Raw genomic sequence first — 6,599 nt, 5'->3', positions numbered from 1 at the left:
TTGGTGTGCAACCCGGTAATCGTTTTGATGTACAGGCAGTCCCCAAGATACGCGGTTCCTCTTATACGCGGATTCGGAGATACGCGGTTTTAGGAAATTTGATAGCTGAGCTAGTTTATATCACAAAATTCAATCAAAATGGTAAAAAATTGGTCGAAAATACCTTTTTTGTCTCATAAAACATTTGTTTTTAACTTATTTTAATGTAATATCGCCTGATTCACTGCATAAATTAAATGCAGAGAAGGAAGTCGACTCTGTGATTTTCAGGTATAAACGAAATCGCACCAGGATTCGACTTACGCGAATTTTTCCCGGGTTATAGCGGTCCGCTATAATAGCGTATCTCGGGGACTGCCTTTATTTATCATCTTTGACCTCGGCCACAGAAAAAATGTTTTCTTTATATTGTTTGAGATAAACACAGTGCGATAATTGTGAATCGTTTCAGATACGGTAAACGCTTCCGATGATGCCATTTTACCATCTGACTTTCTCCTTCGAAAAACTGCATCGAATCGGCAATAGGTTAGAAACATATCCATGATGTGTTATCAACTAACCGAGGATTAGAAAATGTTTAATGTTTTGCAAACCGAAGTAAAACAGGTGTGTCATCGTTCCTGTATTACACAAAAAGTCATTTCGTCAAGGATGAGACCAATAGGGACAAAAGGAATTATATTATAACAGAATGTTTGCAATCCTGCAGACCCGGTGGAAGAGATACAGCATCATGATTATATCTGCCTGTGTAATAGGGCAGTGCACTCCTTTTTTCAAATAAAAGCTTGCCTCGTGCAACCGCAGTGCTAAAACACGCTACCTGCAAAACGTACATGTATTTCATTTCATTTCTATTTTAATTCAACACCTGTGTGCATTGATATAACTGATGTTGGTAACTTGTGCGTTGTTTTGTCTGTCATGCCATATGAATATATTACACAAATAGTCATTTCGTCAAGAATAAGACCAATAGGGACAAATGGAACAATGTTATAAAAGAATGTTTGCAATCCTGCAGACCCGGTTTAAGAGATACAGCATCATGATTATATCTGCCTGTGTAATAGGGCAATGCACTCCTTTCTTTCAAATAAAAGCTTGCCTCGTGCAACCGCAGTGCTAAAACACGCTACCTGCAAAACGTACATGTATTTCATTTCATTTCTATTTTAATTCAACACCTGTGTGCATTGATATAACTGATGTTGGTAACTTGTGCGTTGTTTTGTCTGTTATGCCATATGAATATATTACACAAATAGTCATTTCGTCAAGAATAAGACCAATAGGGACAAATGGAACAATGTTATAAAAGAATGTTTGCAATCCTGCAGACCCGGTTTAAGAGATACAGCATCATGATTATATCTGCCTGTGTAATAGGGCAATGCACTCCTTTCTTTCAAATAAAAGCTTGCCTCGTGCAACCGCAGTGCTAAAACACGCTACCTGCAAAACGTACATGTATTTTTCATTCATTCTATTTCATTTCATTTCTATTCTAAGCCAACAACTGTGTGCATTGACATAGCTGATGTTGGTAACTTGTGCGTTGTTTTGGCTGTTATGCCATATGAATATATTACACAAATAGTCATTTCGTCAAGAATAAGACCAATAGGGACAAATAGAATGATATTATAAAAGAATGTTTGCAATCCTGCAGACCCGGTTTAAGAGATACAGCATCATGATTATATCTGCCTGTGTAATAGGGCAGTGCACTCCTTTCTTTCAAATAAAAGCTTGCCTCGTGCAACCGCAGTGCTAAAACACGCTACCTGCGAAACGTACATGTATTTCATTTCATTTCTATTTTAATTCAACACCTGTGTGCATTGATATAACTGATGTTGGTAACTTGTGCGTTGTTTTGTCTGTTATGCCATATGAATATATTACACAAATAGTCATTTCGTCAAGAATAAGACCAATAGGGACAAATAGAATGATATTATAAAAGAATGTTTGCAATCCTGCAGACCCGGTGGAAGAGATACAGCCTCATGAGTACACCTGCCTGTGTAATAGGGCAGTGCACTCCTTTCTTTCAAATAAAAGCTTGCCTCGTGCAACCGCAGTGCTAAAACACGCTACCTGCAAAACGTACATGTATTTCATTTCATTTCTATTTTAATCCAACACCTGTGTGCATTGATATAACTGATGTTGGTAACTTGTGCGTTGTTTTCTCGAGACAAAGACAAGAAAACAAAGAAGAACACCATCAAGCTCGTGTAAACAACACCAAGGGAAAGATAAACAGTTAAATAAACGTGTTTTTGTCGATATTATTTTAAAATACGGTTGTTTTCTTCATAGAAATATCATTCAGAAGACTTTCCCGAAACTATCCAAATATATTGAGTAGCTGCATCACCTTCATGAGCTGATACCGATTCTAAATAGGATCGCAATCAGTGAAGCAGACGGCTTGAAAGATTTTTCTTCAGAATGATTGTGTTTTTGAACAGGATAGCTTGTATGAACAAGAACGAGGAAAGAATCCCGAACTACAACTGTGTTGCCTTATTCCTGTGTAGACACACCCAGCGATAGTTCCAACCACATCGCAATACTTTTTAGTCGGAATAGTTTCTCTAAACGCCATCAACCCTCGGAGTCCGAATCTGGTTTTACATGTTGAATTTGTGTAGCTGATGGTACTATTTGTATAGTTTTTGTGGCACTAAAGGCCGTGAATGAAAAATACATGTACGTTTTGCAGGTAGCGTGTTTTAGCACTGCGGTTGCACGAGGCAAGCTTTTATTTGAAAGAAAGGAGTGCATTGCCCTATTACACAGGCAGATATAATCATGATGCTGTATCTCTTCCACCGGGTCTGCCGGATTGCAAACATTCTTTTATAATATTATTCCATTTGGCCCTATTGGTCTTATTCTTGACGAAATGACTATTTGTGTAATATATTCATATGGCATGACAGACAAAACAACGCACAAGTTACCAACATCAGTTATATCAATGCACACAGGTGTTGGCTTAGAATAGAAATGAAATTAAATACATGTACGTTTTGCAGGTAGCGTGTTTTATCGCTGCGATTGCACGAGGCAAGCTTTTATTTGAAAGAAAGGAGTGCACTGCCCTATTACACAGGCAGGTGTACTCATGAGGCTGTATCTCTTCCACCGGGTCTGCAGGATTGCAAACATTCTTTTATAATATCATTCTATTTGTCCCTATTGGTCTTATTCTTGACGAAATGACTATTTGTGTAATATATTCATATGGCATAACAGCCAAAACAACGCACAAGTTACCAACATCAGCTATATCAATGCACGCAGGTGTTGGATTACAATAGAAATGAAATTAAATACATGTACGTTTTGCAGGTAGCGTGTTTTATCGCTGCGATTGCACGAGGCAAGCTTTTATTTGAAAGAAAGGAGTGCACTGCCCTATTACACAGGCAGGTGTACTCATGAGGCTGTATCTCTTCCACCGGGTCTGCAGGATTGCAAACATTCTTTTATAATATCATTCTATTTGTCCCTATTGGTCTTATTCTTGACGAAATGACTATTTGTGTAATATATTCATATGGCATAACAGCCAAAACAACCGACAAGTTACCAACATCAGCTATATCAATGCACACAGTTGTTCGCTTAGAATAGAAATGAAATGAAATAGAATGAATGAAAAATACATGTACGTTTTGCAGGTAGCGTGTTTTTGCACTGCGGTTGCACGAGGCAAGCTTTTATTTGAAAGAAAGGAGTGCACTGCCCTATTACACAGGCAGATATAATCATGATGCTGTATCTCTTCCACCGGGTCTGCAGGATTGCAAACATTCTTTTATAATATCATTCTATTTGTCCCTATTGGTCTTATTCTTGACGAAATGACTATTTGTGTAATATATTCATATGGCATAACAGCCAAAACAACGCACAAGTTACCAACAACAGCTATATCAATGCACGCAGGTGTTGGATTACAATAGAAATGAAATTAAATACATGTACGTTTTGCAGGTAGCGTGTTTTATCGCTGCGGTTGCACGAGGCAAGCTTTTATTTGAAAGAAAGGAGTGCACTGCCCTATTACACAGGCAGGTGTACTCATGAGGCTGTATCTCTTCCACCGGGTCTGCAGGATTGCAAACATTCTTTTATAATATCATTCTATTTGTCCCTATTGGTCTTATTCTTGACGAAATGACTATTTGTGTAATATATTCATATGGCATAACAGCCAAAACAACGCACAAGTTACCAACATCAGCTATATCAATGCACGCAGGTGTTGGATTACAATAGAAATGAAATTAAATACATGTACGTTTTGCAGGTAGCGTGTTTTATCGCTGCGATTGCACGAGGCAAGCTTTTATTTGAAAGAAAGGAGTGCACTGCCCTATTACACAGGCAGGTGTACTCATGAGGCTGTATCTCTTCCACCGGGTCTGCAGGATTGCAAACATTCTTTTATAATATCATTCTATTTGTCCCTATTGGTCTTATTCTTGACGAAATGACTATTTGTGTAATATATTCATATGGCATAACAGCCAAAACAACCGACAAGTTACCAACATCAGCTATATCAATGCACACAGTTGTTGGCTTAGAATAGAAATGAAATGAAATACATGTACGTTTTGCAGGTAGCGTGTTTTAGCACTGCGGTAGCACGAGGCAAGATTTTATTTGAAAGAAAGGAGTGCACTGCCCTATTACACAGGCAGATATAATCATGATGCTGTATCTCTTCCACCGGGTCTGCAGGATTGCAAACATTCTGTTATAATAACAGGTGGGCTGATAATTGTTTGGCCTATGACAGTAAAACACTTTTTTTTGGCCAAATTTTTTTTTTATATTCAACATACGTCCCTTCAAGGATGATTCACCAATTATAGCGGTCTTTCAATTTTTCGATACCATTTTTATAGTAATATTTGCACCTTGCCTCAAAAAACGTCTTTGTTTCGGCGATCACCTCTTTATCCGACGAAAATTTCTTCTCAGAGGACATCCTTTTGGGATCTGAGAAATGGAGTTAGTCACTGAGAGCCAGATCTACGAAATACGGTGGGTGGCGAAGAATTTCGTGGCCTATTTCATGAATTTTTGCCATTGTTTTCACTGATTTGTTGCACGGTGCGTTGTCTTGACGAAACAAAACTTTTTTTTCTTCAAATGCGGCCGTTTTTTGGCGATTTCGTCCTTCAATCGCTCCAAAAATTTGATGTAATAGACGCTGTTAATGGTCTTTCTTTTCTCAAAATAATCGATGAAGATTATTCCTTGTGAATCCCAAAAAATTGACGCCATAACCTTGCCAGCTGATTGTTGCGTTTTCCCCCGCTTTGGATCAAGTTCATCGCGTCCAGTCCACTCGGATGACTGTCTATTGGGCTTTGGAGTGAAGTGGAGAAGCCAACACTCATCCACAGTAACATACTGACGCAAAAACTCGGATTAAATTCGCTTAAACAGCTCCAAACTCTGCTCCGAATCATCAACTCTTTGTTGTTTTCGGTCAAATGTGAGCTCGCGCGGCAGCCATTTTGCACAGGGCTATCTCATATCCAAATACTCGTGAACGATATGCCCAACACGTTCCTTAGACATCTTTAGGGTGTCAGCTATCTCGATCAGTTTCACATTATGGGTGCTCCTAATAATTTTGTGATTTTTTTCAATGTTTTCGTCAGTAACCACCTCTTTTGGGCTTCCACTGTGTTCACCGTCCTTAGGGCTCATTTTACCACTTTTAAATTTAGCATACCAATATCTGATGGTTGATTTTGGTAGAGCAGAGTCCGAAGACTCTTCATCAAGCCAATTTTTGGCTTTAACTATATGTTTCCCCTTCAAAAACTAATATTTTATCATCACGCGAAATTCCTTCTTTTCCATGATTACCCAAAGCACAAAAGTTGCGTCACACAAAATGCTCTAGCTCATTAGGTTATGGCCCGAGTGCTGTCAAATTTGGACAGAATTCGTTTGAAGGTTGGTACAAACGAAATATGATATGGATAAAAATCTTCTAGCGCGATAAATGTGTTAGGCCAAACAATTATCAGCCCACCTGTTATAATTCCTTTTGTCCCTATTGGTCTCATCCTTGACGAAATGACTTTTTGTGTAATACAGGAACGATGACACACCTGTTTAACTTCGGTTTGCAAAACATTAAACATTTTCTAATCCTCGGTTAGTTGATAACACATCATGGATATGTTTCTAACCTATTGCCGATTCGATGCAGTTTTTCGAAGGAGAAAGTCAGATGGTAAAATGGCATCATCGGAAGCGTTTACCGTATCTGAAACGATTCACAATTATCGCACTGTGTTTATCTCAAACAATATAAAGAAAACATTTTTTCTGTGGCCGAGGTCAAAGATGATAAATAAAGGCAGTCCCCGAGATACGCTATTATAGCGGACCGCTATAACCCGGGAAAAATTCGCGTAAGTCGAATCCTGGTGCGATTTCGTTTATACCTGAAAATCACAGAGTCGACTTCCTTCTCTGCATTTAATTTATGCAGTGAATCAGGCGATATTACATTAAAATAAGTTAAAAACAAATGTTTTATGAGA

Source organism: Anopheles moucheti, chromosome 2 (genome assembly GCF_943734755.1).
Source record: "Anopheles moucheti chromosome 2, idAnoMoucSN_F20_07, whole genome shotgun sequence".
Lineage (NCBI taxonomy): Eukaryota > Metazoa > Arthropoda > Insecta > Diptera > Culicidae > Anopheles > Anopheles moucheti.
Note: the sequence above shows the minus strand (reverse complement) of the source record.